Genomic DNA, 16,348 nt, shown 5'->3' on the forward strand with positions numbered 1-16,348 from the left:
TGACATCACTTTGCAAACAGCTATAATGTGCCATCATATAATAAAGTTAATATACATATAGACAGAGAGAGAAAAAAGAGTATCAAAACATTTTTAAAGTAAAAAGACTAATTCCTATTAACAATTATTTCAGGAACAAAGGGAGACAGAGTTGGAAAGGGAAACAGAATGGATTCCAACCTCATATTTCATTTCTTTCATTAAGGATCTTAACTAAACCATCAAACCATGAACAACCATTAATGCCCAGTAAAGGCCATGGGGAGCTCCTACCACCAATCAATGTTGTTGGGTCTCACCATTTATCTTTAAAAGATTCAGACTTTCTCACAAAATGAAAACATCCCACAACCGCATGTGCTATCCCGCCTAGGAACTCTAGGACAGACAGAGACCCGCCTTCTTCACCATGCAGCCAGCTTCTATTTTGGACTTGTACCAGAGTTCTTGAAATAGACTGATGCCACCAGCACACTGGAATTCTGCTTTCACCTCCCAGAGTTAATCTGCAGCAGGGCCTTCATTACACACAAATGGAAACGTGTTCACCTCAGCATCCCCTAAGAGGAAGCTTTGAGAAGGAGGAGGCACTAAAGGAATTTTGGACAGACCCAATGTCTCCCACTGCCCTTCCCTTACTCCAGTGACCTCCCCCTTCCCTGTGCAAATCCTGAAAAAGCCAGCCACAAGTACATGTCTGCAAGCCGGCAGCTCCTTTTAATTCAGTTGAGAAACTCCAGAACTAGCCTTTGGTCTTTGCTCATTCTTGAATTGTAGAGCATGTTCCTGCAGAGGGCACAGGAGTGGGTAGGAGCTGAGATGGCCCAGTGGGTAGAGCCAGCTCCCTGGGACACACATGGCGAAAGGAGAGAGCCCACAGTTGTTCTCTCATCTCCACATATGTGCCATGGCATGTGCACTCTCACAGGCACACATTAATTCTAAAATTATTCATTCATAGTCACTCAAGCATGAATACAAGAAAAGAACTAAGTATAAAATAAAGGTGAAAACTCTACCAAGAAGCTTCTATTTATTTTTCCTCCTCTCAATTTGTGGCTTTTAAGGCCTCTTCATCATCACCTCAAGACTACACCATGGTTATAATTCCTTAGAACTGCCCTTATCATGAGCCAAGGAATGGAGAAACAGAGGTGAGAGGGGGCAGCTGAAGAAAGCAAAGCTTAGGTAGTTTGTGCTTCCTACCCTTCCCGAACCCCTCTTCTCTACTGAGACAAAGTCTTGCTGTGAAGCACAGGCTGGCCTTAAAGCCATAATCCTCTAGCATCTGCCCCCTGAGTACTGGGACTACATCATCATGACAGGCTGCTCTGTGCTTTTCTGCTATTCTTGAATAGCACAGGTGACCTGGCCACACCCACCTCAGGACAACAGGTGACCTGGCCACACCCACCTCAGGACAACAGGTGACCTGACCACACCCACCTCAGGACAACAGGTGACCCGACCACACCCACCTCAGGACAACAGGTGACCCGGCCACACCCACCCCAGGACAACAGGTGACCTGACCACACCTACCCCAGGACAACAGGTGACCTGACCACACCTACTCCAGGACAACAGGTGACCTGACCACACCTACCCCAGGACAACAGGTAACAAGGTCATACCTACCCCAGGACAACAGGTGACATGAACACACCTACCCAGGGCAACAGGTAACAAGGTCATACCTACCCCAGGACAACAGGTGACATGAACACACCTACCCAGGACAACAGGTATTGGAGAGCACGTGCTTGCTGGTCTGTATTCCACTTCCTGCCAGCCTGAGACTCTCTGAGCAACTGCTAAGACTCCTGTACCTCAAAGCACAGAAACACAGGAAATGTCCTTGTCTGCGTGTTCTGTACTCTTATGCTTTAGGGTAAAGAAGTAATAAAGCAGCAATATAGGGCCTCTGCACTTCAAATATTAAGGCAAAGAATTCATTTCAACAGGGCTAATGCATAAGAGACCATTTTTCTAGCGTTCTCTGGATTCCTGGACAAAGTCATAAAACTTCTTAAGCAACCTGACTTCTTAAAGACAATCTAGGGCCCAGAGAGGAAGAGGGTGCAGCCTCCAAAGTCACAGTCATGTCAGGTCAAATGAAGGTTACGTAACGAGGGCAAAATACTCCCATGAGAGACAAATGTGCTCATACCCAGTGAGGCAATCCACAGTGCCAATTTATACAACATGAGTGGAAAAAATTCCCATCTCAGAGTACAATTCTGTCTTGGCACAGGGAAAGCTAACCCTACCATACAGATGTTAGTGTTGGAATCTAAAATGCCCACATGAGCAAGTGTTTTGAATACTGGGTCCCCAGCTTATGGCACTATATTGAATACTGCGGAGCTGTTAGGAGGTGGGGCCCAGCTGGCAGAAGTAAGACACTTTGGGGCTAGCCTCTGAAGTTCACATGCAGTCCCTGGTGTCAGTGTAGGAGCTCTGCTGCCATGCTAACACCCAAAGACAAAAGCCCATGGCATTCAGCCATCTTATCTATCACTGTAATTAGCACCGGCCAAGCATCCACTAGCTATCCCTACCACATGCCCCTGACTCCTCAATTCCACCAATCACCATCCTCTACCTGTGCAACATCAGTGAGGTCCCTCCAATCTGACTCCACTTGTAATGCCACACTCAATATGGTATTGCTATAAAGTTCTATAGATTTATGCCTCAAACTGAAGTTGATTGTGGAATCAAGGGGCAGGAGTATAGAAAAACGCGTTTTCTCACACACTGGAAAGCAATTTCCCACCTATTAATTGAGCATAAGATGCAAAGCAATTTCACGATTGCAGTGAGTTAATCTTATGTGTCTCCTTTACGTTTCTCTGGGACAGACTTGTACCAGTAAGCTGTGTGCACTAGTAGAAAAAGTTCAGAGACCAGCCAATGTGAGTGTGCTGTGCACCTGTCTAGACGGTTGTTAGGATACAGGAGGAAACAGAGTTGTTAAAAAAAATTATTTGGTGGTTAGGGACAGTTTCCAACATGAATTCAGTTGTGTCATTGTCACACACTGGTCTCTCAGGCCTGGAGTGTGGGTCACTTAGACTTGAATCTCCTAGCCTGACACTAGTTACATGATTCATGATTCAATACCTCCATTTGTAAAATGAAAGGACACCATCAAGGAGCTGGGAGCGAATTATGAACACACACCTTGGCATCACTTGCTCAACACAGTTCCTAGCAGATAGCACAGGACAGATGAGCAGCAGGCGCCAGCTGTTGCCAATCCAAACTTATCAGTCTTGGCCTACCACTCACTACTTAAAGGATACTTTAATCTTTATGCAAAAATGGGGCACAGAGTTACCCAGTTGAAGACCCATTTGGAAATGAGGCGCATCCAGAACATAAGTCAGATCAAAACCACTGTGGCTGTCATCTGCAAAGGGTAAGGCACTGGGCTGAAAACATTTAACAGACCCTGGTACTGGTTCAGCAGTCAGTGCACACGCCGATGATTAAAAAGCGCTTTGCTGAGGCCACTGTTCTGAAGCACCCTGGAGAGAAAGGAAGAGGGAAAACCAGAGTAGCAGGCCATGGTCAACTGGTTCCCAGAAGGGGTTCACAAAGGCACATGGGAACTCATAATCTCCCTCATCTAGGAAGTAAATACTTGTGTATTCAGCAGTCACTCAAATTATGAGAAGGAATCTGGGAGGGATGAAAACAGGTCTCACCCAGAGTGGAAAAACCTGTTCTGGAGACCAGGCAACCACAGTGTGGGACTACAGACTGGGGCTTTGCCTCCTTTCTCACTCCTGGGTTCCAACAGAAGCTCCAAGAGCAACCTGACTTGCCCCACCCAAACACCTACGGACACCTTGAACATCTTAATTTCTGATCAAACAGAGACCAGGCACACACTGGGCACACCTAGAACCCCAGCAGTTTCAAAGCAAAAGCAGGATTGGAAGTTCAAGGCCAGCCAGGGTCCTAAAGTGATATTCTGCCTTGAGCATAATATATATATTTTTTAATTTATTTATAATTACACAATACATACATGTATATATAATTTCATATATATATGAAATTAGGGTCAGTTTTTCTTCTACTTTATTAGTCTGCAAGTACATTTTCAAATCTGGAAATTACAATGTATTATACATGACAGGATAATTATATGTAATTCACAGACAAGAAAAAAAACTGTTTTAATTTTCTTTTAATTCCAGTTCCTTTACCAGCTCTAAGTGGTTTCTACCATATTTTTATTCCAAATGAATTAAGTTACTTTCAGACTACAACAAAAAGGGGAGGTCTAATAATAGAGCCAAAGCTCTCCACCAAGCTCTGGATAGAAAGAAGAGCCTCCCTCAGAAGTTCCTCTAGCTGGCTGATGTAAGCACTCTCTTCCAAAGGAAGCTAAGCTACCTGGGACCTCCTCCCTGAATTCTCATTAAGGGGAGCATTAAAGGCATGTCACTTTGTCACAAGCTAACTACTGCATGTTCTTCAGACCCAAGCTACTTCCCAGAAACTCACAAACTACTCAAACTATTGTCTACACTTTAAGCCCTAAAGCCACTCACTGTCCTTTCAGAATGCTCACACCCCCTCACCCTCCTGCCCCCCCAACCCCCCTCCCCTCTCCCCTATGACAAAGGTAGTCTAGCTTCCACCATCTGCCTTCCTTTGAAATTCACATTCTGGATGGTTCCCATGTTTATGCATTTTTAAGAAGTTTGTGCAGCCTTTCTCCATTGTATGTCTGCCTACTGTCACTTATCTCAGCAAACATACAGAGGCTGGGGGCTGCCTCTGCCTGCTGTAAGTCACCTTTCAAAGTACTCTTAAAATCCCTTGACATTTTTCTAAAGAAAAATGCTGTAGAAACAAATTTCATTTGCTCATCCTGTGCAGACGTGTTTTATAATCTAATAGAACAACTCATAATGCTGAAATCTAATTTAAAATATTTTCAAATATTTAGCCTGCTTTTTTCCTCTTAACTGTATCTCAGAGATAATGAAAGAAAGGTTTTGGAATGTCAGACTGCTGGGATCGCCAGGATGGATGCAGGCAATGAGTACCACCTGTGCTCAGAGCATCTCAGACAAGGAACAAAAACTCACGCCCAATATAAGAGTTCTGCTAAGAAGTAGAAATTGAATCAAATCAACATCGGAGTCTCACTCATGGGAACTAAAGCAGAACATGCCAAACCTTCATTAAAGGTGGTAGGTGGCAACATGTCCTTGTGCTTTTTTTCTTCTGAAGATGCCACAGTGATAGAATCTCAGTACCACCAACAAAGGGACACAGAACCTCACGAGTTCTCTCTGTGAATACAGGAGAGTGCATCAAGTAGATTAGTTTGTCTGTGGATGAGTTCACTGTGATACCACATGTATCAGCAAAAGCAAAAGCATCAAATGGGTCAGGCATCACGGGGTCCAGAGACACTGTCTTTCCAGCCTAAACTTCCCTTCAGGGGTAAAGCACCTGGCTAAGCAAAAATAAGGACCAACATCCTGGTGGGTGTGGCCACCAGCCTACAATCTCAGTGCAGAGGAGGTAAAAGGCAAGTTGAAAAGCTAGCCTAGATTGCCTCAATGAGCCCAAGAAACTCCCAAAGCCACCATGGACTTACACACACACATAACATGCATGTGTGCCATACGCATACACTATACAAATACAGAAGAGAGGAGTTAAAAAGACACAGGTCCCTGCTTCTAGTAAGCAGACTTCACCAGTTAGTGGAAAGGGTGGGTCAGCACATTCTGTGGAAACAGATGAGAGGAGCTGGCCCTAAACTGTACTTGCAAAGGATGCTATCAGTCAGCTGTAATCAAAGGAGCCCAGGAACTCTATAGGTCTTTCCTGGACATCCAGCATGTCAAAATTGTTTTAAGAAAAAAAGCTGGGGGTGTAGCTCAATGGGAAAGCAAGTGCTTAGCATGCATTAAGCCCTGGGTCCAATCTCCCAGAGCTGCTCCCCCAAAAACTGACAGATAGATAAGACTTAAAGCAGGGACCATGGAGAAACATTTATTGGCTGGCTCCCCAAGGCTTGATGAACCTACTTGCTCTTTAATTGTTTTTATTTTAAATTAAAATATAATTACATCATTTCCCCCTCCCATTTCCTCCCTCTAACCCCTACCAAGTCCCTCCCCTCTGCTCCCTCTCAAATTCATGACCTTTTTTTTTGTTAGAGTTACTTATATGTAAATACATAAGTATATAAATACAACCTGTTGAATCTGTTTAGGGTTGCTTGTATGTATATGATTTCATGACTGACGGCTTGGAACTAGATAAGCAATTATGGTTCATCGCTGGGGAAAACTAAGTCTCCCTCTCTTAGCAGTCCTTGGGTGCCTACAGTTCTTTGCCAAGAGGTGGGGCCCTGTGAGATCTCCTGCTTCTGCAACAGCACCTCTGTTGCTCTGTTGAGGTCTTGTTTAGGCAGACACACTGTTGAGGTATCACAGGTGTTGCTCTCCTTTTGCTTCTAGGAGACACAATCTCACAATAGACTTCCTAATCCTAAACCTCGGGCCTGCTTTCTTATAGAACCAGGACCACTTGCCTAATGGTGACACTGTCCACAGGCTGGGCACCCCCACATCAGTCATTAATCAAGAAAATGCCCCCAGTAGACTTGTGTACAGGCCACTCTGATGAAGGCATTTTCTCAACTTCCCAGATAACCCTGGCCTTTTGTCAAGTTGACCTCAATAAATAAAAAGTCTCACCAGGACCCTACACTCCTTACCCATTCCCAGTTATTATGCAGTTGTTTTCAAACCTGTTTTCATTCTTTAAAAAAATATCATGTCATAAAATTTAGAAAAACAGACAAACATTTCAAAGTAACTCATTTATAATCTTGAAGTTACTTTTCAACTCCTGCAAACATGGACATTAATAGCAATCATTTATTAAAAGCTATTTATAGACAACCAAGAGGATTTTAAACGAATTTACTCTTTATTAATAAAGTAGAATTATCCTAGGTACATGATTTTATGACACTTTACCTACTGTGCAGTAACAATCCCCACAGAGAATAATAAATACCTACTGATGCACATTTAGGTCAGTTCTTATTTCTTAGGTATTAAAATGTTGTGACATATTATATGCATAAGCATATACAGTCCGAATGCACACTAGCAAATGCTATATACATTTAATGTTTAAAAAAACAACAACAACACAGGATTGGGTCTACAGCAATAGCTCAATAATTTAAGAACAGTATCTAGTCTTCCAAGGACCTGGGTTCGATTCCCAGAAACCACACGGTAGCTCACAGATTGCCTGTAACTCTAGTTCCAGAAGATCCAATGCCCTCCCAATGCCTTTTTCTGGCCTCTCTGAGGACCAAGCATATACAGGGTACACAGGCATGCGTGCAAGTAAAACACCCATACACATAAATTAAAATAAGAAATATTTAATTAAAAGAAAAATAGGCTGCCAGGTGTGAACGATACAGCAGCGAGTGAGAGGTGGAAGGTCCATGAGACCTGGGGATGAGGCTCCTGCAGACAGGATGATCAGGCAAGAAGCATCAGCCATGGCTGGGGACTCACCTTCATGACTAAAGCAAGCAGGAAACGTCAGCTGAAAACTCTTTCCAAAAACAAAATATTCCCAAAAGGCGTGGAGAATTACTAAAGAAATATTAACCAGTTGACTTGACTTGACAGGGAATTTTAATTCAAAACTGCTAAGCATCTAACACATTTAACCCAAAATGTTATGCACAGTTTCCTAATGAAAAAACAACACAGGTGGCACTCACCTTTCTAGATGTCTCTCTACCATCATCTATCAATCAGCCAGCCAGCCAGCCACCTACCTATCCATCCTTCCTCCCATCCAGTCAGACAGTCAGCCTCTTATCCATCCTTCCTCCCATCCTGCCAGCCACCCATTCACCCACAAACCGCAGTGACATTAAAAGCAAAAGTGTGGAATTGGAACAGAAACAAGTCGACCATAACAACACAGTGCACCAGAGACAGGCGAGTGGGAGAAATGTCACTTGGTGTAGGACAGAATCAGCATTACCACCTAGGCAATTTAATAAAAGATACTGAGGAAAACTAACCTTGGCACTTTTTTTAAATGTAGAAACATATCCTTTATTTAAGGAAAAATTATTTTCTAAGCAAGATTGAAGAAAGTGAAAATGGATGGATAACAAAATGACAATTCTGATCAGAATAGAATTTTCAAGAAAAACCTTTAACATAAAACAAGACCAGAGAAAAAGGTAGTGGAAACATCTAAAATCAAAGGAGAACGTGATTTCTATAAAATAGGACAGAAAGGCAGGGAAGGGGCAAGGAACCCTAGTAAGAAAATCAGTAAAAATGAATAAATACTCAAATCAAAAAGGGAAGGGGTGTTCCACATGGTTAACAAGCATATGGCAGATACATGGCTGTGTTAGCAACAAGAAAAATACAAATAAGAGTGCTAGCATGCCCATCTGTGTCTGTCTGGATGGTTACACCTGTTGCACCGGATTGGAAAAAAGTACGAAGTCAGAAAATGTGAAGCTCCAGCAAGAATGTGGGAAACAGAACGGCCACGGCTGGTCATAAGCCAAAGGTGCGTCCAAACAAGGCATTCACACACACAGGATGAGCAGGGTCATAAATGCACGAACAGGAATAGTTGAGGGAGGGAGACAGAACAGGAAACAAGTGACACACTCCAAGAACAGTGCTGATAGCGTGCCAGGAACTGTACATTAACTGAGTGCCAACTCAAAGAGCGGAGAGGAACCATTTCTTCAGCTAACCAACAGCTACTAACTCCCCACATAGCAGTTGTTGTAACCCATGTTCAGGTTACCAGTATCAAAGGGACATCCCTGATCTCAGAGTTTACAATCTGATGCTGGAAACCATGACAACTAGGCAAAAGTGCCACAAAGGAAATAAAAACAAAGGCATGTAACAGTCATAAAGAAAGGGATCCTACTTTGCAGAAAGAGAGTGGGTGCTCAGATTTGTACAAAGAAATGATTCAGATGTGACAAATTGAGGCTCTAAGAACTGCATTCAAGGCCATGGAGTGCAGTCCCCAAATTGCTACAGGTAGACAGTGTCCAAGAGATTACTACCAGGAACGTCTTATAATTTCACCCATGAACAAATTTAAAAGCCCTGTTTACTATCCAGCTTTGTGGCACATGCCTGTGATTCCAGTATTCGGGAAACTGATAGATCATTCTAGGACAGCCTCAAAAACATTGAGAGTGCTGTCGAAAGACCTGTGCAAGCATGAGGACCTGAGTTCAATCCCAGCACTCATATAAGAAAACCATTCATGCTGACCAACTCTTGTAGTCTCACACAATGGAGATGGAGACAGGTGGATCCTAGGCTGGGTGGCCACCTCCTGGGTAAGCCCTAGGCCAGTAAGAGACTACTGGGAACACAAGGTGGGTGGCTCCTGAGGAACCACACTCACGGTTGTCCTCTGTACACACACATACACTCGAACAGACACATATGCATGAATACCCACACACATATAGACACAAGACATAAACAGACATCGCTTAAAAAAAAAAAGATAAAACTTGCTGCATTAAGCACGGACCACAAGGCTTACTATAAGAGTCCAAAATATTCTAACAAATTAATTGATGGGCATCTTCAATATGAGTATTTTACATCTCTAAACACTGACCCTGTATTCCATAAACAGTAGTTGAGTTCACATACTGTTCCCCAGTGTGGTGCATGGAAACGAGGATAAATAGAAAATTCCTTTCTTTAAGGATCTTCCTTCAGTTTCAAACCCTAACTGACTTCTGTGATTAAAAGCCAACCCTTATTGCATGCTCATCACCTGCCAAGCACAATGCTAGGAGCATAAAAGTTCACTTAATAGCAACATTGTGACACCAGCGTTTACTCTTTAGAGATGAGAAACAGGACATGGCAGGGCCACTGCAGTCATGGGCTCACAGCAGCTGCTGGTGACTTCAAAGACCTGAACAAGATCAAGCCAGTCAGTACTCCAACATGAATAGGGGAGGGGCCTACAAGGACCCAACCCCAAGTGAAGAGCTTTTGATGGGAGAAGAGCTGCTGAGGGCCTAAAGGGAGACTCCATTTCCTTCAGGAATGATCCCTGGTGGGTTGCCAGGGTATGTCCTCATACCTCTGCACATATAGGCTGCACTGACTGGACTCAGTAGGAAGGAGGAAGAGGAAATAGAAATGAGGTCGGGAGGAGTCAGAAGGGGGAAGTGGGAATATGGATGGCTTAATTGCATTGTGCTCATGTATGAAATTACCAAAGAGTAAGAGCATGAGTGAAAGTGGGGGGGAGGAGGGAAGAGGAGGAGGGGAGGGAGAGAGGGAGAGGAGGGGGAGAGGAAGAGAGGGAGGGAGGGAGGGAGGGAGGGAGGGAGGGAGGGAGGGAGGGAGGGAAAGAGAGAGAGTGTGTGTGTAATTTGCCTGAAGTTCTGTACTTAGGAAGTGGCAAGGATCACATTCAAATCAACATCTTTCAAACTCCAAAGGCTGTATCAACAATGACGCTTGTATCTCCCCTGGGATTCATTCAATGGTTTTCATATGTCAGCAGCATCATATTAACTTGGCAGGGACCAACCGAATCAGACACTCTGGAATAGGGTAGCAGGGCACATTGTCACAAGGCTTACACATGACTTCAAGATACACCAAGGTTTGATACTCACTAGCCAACATTTTACACTGAGGGTAAAATGATCACCATTTTGAAAAAAAAACCCTAAATGGAGGCTTCTGTCCTAGTTTAAATGACTAAGTATTTCAAAATAATGTCAATTTATTGCCTCAATACCCACATGCTCTAAATTCTCATCAACTTCTCTCCCAAGCCTGGGGGCAGGGGGGGGGGGGGGACGGACAAGTCAGAGGTGAGTGAGATGGCTCAGTGGGTAAGGGCATTTACTACCAAGCCTGATGATCTGAGTTTGATTCTGGAACCCATGTGGATAAGCAGCTCCAGTTGTCCTTTGACCTCTACCTCTCTCTAGAGCAAGTATTTGCATGCATGTGCACATGCAATGAATATACAAATATAATTTTAAAAGTTTAAGACAACCCAGCCCTGAAAAAACTCAGCCAAGCACAGTTGCACCTCTGCACCTGTGTATTTCCCCATCTAAGGATTCAACCAACTCTGGATCACAAAAGCTGTGCAGACTGAGCATGAACTGACTTATAGTTGTCAGCATTCCCCAAAACAGCAAAGTCTAACAGCTACTCAGGTGCCATTTACACTGTAATAGGAATGGATCTGGCAGCCCGTGTCATCTGGAGAATACAAAGCATGAGGGCCACACACTAATACAGGGCATTTTGTACCTGGAACTAGAGCATCCAGCCTTAGGTTCTGGTACCTATGGGAGTATTGGCACCAAGTGAGGGTGAGAAGGTCCCCAGGAAAGAGACCCGACACTCTGTGTGGGCTCTCCTAGGAACTGAGCTAACTTTAAAGTATGTTAAAAGTTGTGTTGACTGTTCAGAAGTTAAATTAGAAGACATATTAGGAAGAAATTGAGCAATATGATTAGTGGCAGCATGATAAATCTGGCCCACAGCTCTATAATCCTTCTAAGCCTGAGCTCAACTCCAAATCCTGACACCATTCCAATAAACTTCCATTTGCCAAAAAAGAAGTCATAACCCTCAAAACCAACTGATTCTTGAGATTCAGATGGCTTTACATACGAACACAGAAAAACTCTTCCCAAGAGATTTTAAGTCACAGCTAATCAACAATGTGGCTGTCCCTGTCCCTGTCCCTCACAGCTCCCCACCGGCCCTGCTCTTCTCAGAGCTGAACCCTGTCCCAGACTAAAATGTTCTCATCCTGAGCTGCACAAGTGCATGCCCTGTAAAGTTCACCTGTCATCAATCAGGGCTTTTAAAAAAGACTCTGAGTTATACAGCCAAGCACCTACCATAGCCCAAATGCATACTGCCTAAAGCTGCCGACTTACAAGCCAAGCTCATTAGATTGAGAAAATTCAGATTTCCACTCATTTCAAAAATTGAAGCTAGGTGTAAAGAAGGATGGTGATTTGGAGAGACTAGACTGGTCTACACAATGAGACCCTATGGGGAAAACAACACTGAAAACATAATTGGAAGATTGGAGTGCCCCTTAGCCTAAGTCTGGCCCTCAAGAGAGCCTTAACCATGACTGCAAAGCTCACCAGGCTGCATGCTGCTTCAAAGAGCACTCTAGGCAGCTGACTCCAGGGCAGCTTTTAATCTGTACTGCCACTTATAACCACCCACCTTCTGGTGCCCACACATCCCAAGGACTGCAGTGCTGCCAAGACATGGGGAAGGGCCTAGGTCCTGCCATGGATGAAATGACAGACTCTGTAGTTCCCCCCAAGGAGGGCTTCACCCTCCCTGGGGAAGGAAGTGGGGATTGAGCTGGGGGTGGGGGTGGGGCTGGTGGAGGGAGAATGGGGGAGCTGGGATTGACATTTGAAGCATGCAAGTTTCTAATTTAAATTAAAAGAAAAAAAAAGAACCATCTTCCCCAGAGGGTCAGAGCTTGTTTACCTCCCCACTCCCAAATCACCATTAAAGGCTCTGGACAGCAGTCACCAGCCAAGGCCTTGAGCACAGAGGTGATCCCTAGAGGCTATAGCGCAGGTCAGTGAAACTGAAATAACCTCAGGCCAATCTCCAAAACTTGCATTTTAAAAAGCTAGTATTTTCATGAAAGTACCTCCCCAAAGAAAATATCTTTTGGGGGTGGTATTTGGATATCTTACTCTTCCTCTCTTTCTCTCTTCCCTCCTTCCCCTCCTTCCTTTCTCCTTCTCCAACTCCTACACCCCTACCAAGCTGGCCTCAAGCTCCCAGTAATCAATCCTCCAGTCTCAGCCTCTGGAGTGGGATTTGAGGTGTGAGCCACCCAAACAGCTTCCACATATTCTTTATTCTCCAAGAGCACTGCCATAGCTTATCTAAAATAAGAACTGATGTTGTCAAAAAGACAGAGAAATTTACTCGTTTCTCCTTTTTGCAACAACTAATAAAAGGCAATCCAGTCAGTAGCAGGCCAAACTAATAGCTCCAACCACCGGAGAGAGGAAAACTCCTATTCATCTCTCCTTATAAAGCAAACCATAGAAAAATGCATTAAGTGAATGTTAGGGGGATAGGGGAGGGGGGCGAGAGGACACGACTTTGCAGACCTAGAGGGAAAACTTTACCAACAAAACATCTGTCCCCTAGTGAGGAACACATAACCTTACCATGTTCACTTCACCACATCTTTTAAAGAAACAAGTCTCAAGTGCCTTAGTTCCAGGTCATATAAAATGCAAGCAAAACAAAGCCATCTCTTCAAAGCTTGAGTTTACACAAACACAGACCTATAAATCTGCACTCTGGTTTGGGTTACTGACCATGAGGAGGACCAGGAAGCTCACGATGGAGGTTCCTTTGAGAGCACTTGAAATGTCATCACCTTAAATTAAACCATCCTGTGCTTCCAAATACTCCAATTTAATAAAACTCCTTGAAGTCATTCACCGTCGAGATAAAAATCAGCTGCCCTTCTATATATGCATCCTTGTCACTGAAATGCTATAGCAATAATAGTAACAGTAACAAAAAATGGCAAAACTAGAACAATGAAGCTGTCGAGAGCAGCACTGGGTACACCATTTAGCGGAACTCATGTAAGGTCCCGAATAATTTTGGGAAAAGTGCAAGAACAGCTAGATGGGGAGCAGGGCTCGGGAGGAGAGGGTAAACCTCCATTTTCCACCTGCAGGAGGGCTGGGCACAAGGAAGCGCTTAGGGATTATTTAAGATTAGCAGTCACAAGTTTTGTTACGAAATTTTTGCTTCAAATTTGACAAGTTGACAATGGAAGGGGAAAAAAACCACCAAAGCATGAAGAAACAGCCTGTCCCAGTAGACAATCTGTAATCCCAGCACTCTGGAGGCAGAGGCAGGAAGATCACTTCAAGTTCAAAGCCAGTTTGGGCTACATAAAGACCCTACCTCAGAACACAGGGGTGGGTATAGAATGGAGGGAGGGAGGGAAGGAGAGAGGGACAGAGGGGACAGATTGACTGGATGCAGGGTTTAACAATCTGTGTAAGGTTTCACAAATAAGTTATAACAAATGTAGTATACCATTGTAATATACCACAGTGTATTACATAAAACACAAGAAGGATTACTTCATAAGAATAGTCCTATTTAATAATTCATGAGATATTGCAGTGTTTCTAGTTCCTTTAACAAAACCTAACAATCTTCTAAAGTTTCCTGAGCCATGACATCATCCCAGACTGATGCCCTAAATTCCTATGCTTGAGTCATTCTAAAAAAAAAAAAACAACAAAAAATGATTGCTACATTTTAAATCCTTCCATATATTTAAAGACTTCCCCCAAAGTCATCTGATAATCAATATCCATCAAAACGCATCCTTGTTCTTTCAGACCAACTCACAAAACCCCTGAAAGACACGGCTAACCTAGGCGTGCAAGCGCAAAGCTCTGGAATTGTAAAAGCCCCTCCCCAAAATATTTCAATACAGCCTCGAGAAGCACTATCAGATTTACTTACTTTAATTTTGCCTGTGTGGAAAAATTACCTTCCTGGGAACTTTCAAACTATCTTACAGCAGTCTAGAAAAACTAAGAGACAGCATTTCTTGAAAATAACCATCTCTGATCCTGTACTATGCTTGATAAACTCAAGTCTTCCCCAGATCTAAGATAAAGTGTCAGTTCAGTTCTTGTGGCTGTAAAATGGGCATGCTCTGCACAGCCTTCTCGGAGAAAAGCAACTGGCAAGTGCTGTGAGCTTTATTAACACTTGTGTGCACTTAGGCCAGGAGAAAACTCCTCAGAGAACATCGCTGCGCCACAGATGCTAACCCTCTAAACCTCAGTGGGCAGCATCATTTCACCTGTGGACAGATGGCATACTGGGCAGGTTAAAGAAAAGTTAACAGCCATCCAGGGTACTTCTTCCTAAGAACATCTAATCTCGCAGTGAATTGCCTAGGATTTGTCTGCCAAGTATTCGAGTATTACTACAGGAGCAGCAGGTGCAGTCCTGAAGCCTAAAGTCCAGACTGCTTTTTAAAAGGCTTTTCTGTTTTAACGCTGTTGGCTGGAGAAGGAGAGGGAGAAAAGAAAAGAGAGAGAGGGAGAAAGAGGGGGAGAGGGAGGACTAGGGAAAGAACCACAATTCTACTCCCACCCGTGGAATGACAGCGGCAGGTCCACCCCCACAGGACTCTCGAACCTGCATGGGCATCGTCTCAACATTCCTCCCCCATTCCTTTCACCCTTCCCTCCCCACTTCAGCCCAGACAAAGGTGAGTCACCAGTCACTGTGCTGGGTCCACTTGTCACTTAGGTAAACGTCCCAAAACAAATTCTCGACAAAGGGCTACTTTAAGTAAAAGAGCAAATAACCTCGCAGTGAACCCCGTGAACTCCGCAGTGCTAATAAACCTGAATTGAAAACGACTCAAGTAAAGACGTCTTCTGGCCGAAGGGGGTAAAAAAAAGCTTTTCACTACTTAGCAGGTTCTTGCCCCCCCCCCGCCCCCGCGGCCTCATCTCCCGCAAGTCTTCTTCCCGCCTTGGCTCAGCCGCCGCGTACCGCAGCGCCCCACAGTCCCAGGGTCCGCCCCCGCCCGCGCCCGCGCCCCCTCCTCCGCCCGCCTCTGCACAAGGTGCTAACGTGAGGCGCCTGGAGGCCAGCTGGGGCTCCAGGGAGCGCGGCCACAGGAGCCGGGACCGCGAGAGGCGCCGCAGTCCCCGAGTCCCCGGGCCCCCTACCTGCTCGGCAGCCACGGTCCACACGGCGCTCAGCTCGGCAACTCGGAATCGTAGCTGAGGACAATCCCGAGGCAGATCCGATCTGCCGCCGCCGCCGCCGCAGAGCAGGACGAAGCAGCCCACTGCACCCGCCGCACCTCCCGCCTCTGCCCCGCCCCGGGGGTGGAGGCCCGAGGGGGCGGGGTCGTGTGGGGGCGGGAGATCGAGGGGCGGGGTCTCGTTGGGTGGAGCTTTCAAGAGGCGGGGCATATGGGCCTATGGGCCGAGAGTAACGCGGACTTGTGGATCCGGGCGTCTGCTGATGGATTGCCGAAAGAAAGGTCGTCTCAGAGCTCCCTCATTGGTTGGCAAGGACAAATACAGCAGAGCCCTGATTGGTATCAGCACTGTAGCTCCTCCTCCCCGTCCCCGCCCCGCTGCTGTGTTTGCCCTTGGCTTCTCAGGCCCAGGTGGCTGCAGGATGCGGAGCAGCAGGGAAGGTGGCAACCTAGGAAGAAAACT

General features: G+C 45.0%; 1 protein-coding gene across 4 annotated transcripts in view; it reads right to left on the reverse strand.

Annotated features, from left to right (window-relative positions):
- Mpp7 (membrane palmitoylated protein 7) overlaps positions 1–15,999 on the reverse strand; it is a 201,238-nt gene extending 185,239 nt beyond the window's left edge. For all 4 annotated transcript variants that reach the window (XM_005083443.4, XM_040755245.1, XM_040755244.1 and 1 more), the window contains exon 1: positions 15,848–15,999. The gene's annotated coding sequence lies outside the window, so the exon portion shown is untranslated. The remainder of the gene's footprint in view (positions 1–15,847) is intronic.
- Positions 16,000–16,348: the final 349 nt, after the last annotated feature.

Source organism: Mesocricetus auratus, unplaced genomic scaffold (genome assembly GCF_017639785.1).
Source record: "Mesocricetus auratus isolate SY011 unplaced genomic scaffold, BCM_Maur_2.0 Super-Scaffold_100013, whole genome shotgun sequence".
NCBI classification, from domain to species: Eukaryota; Metazoa; Chordata; class Mammalia; order Rodentia; family Cricetidae; genus Mesocricetus; species Mesocricetus auratus.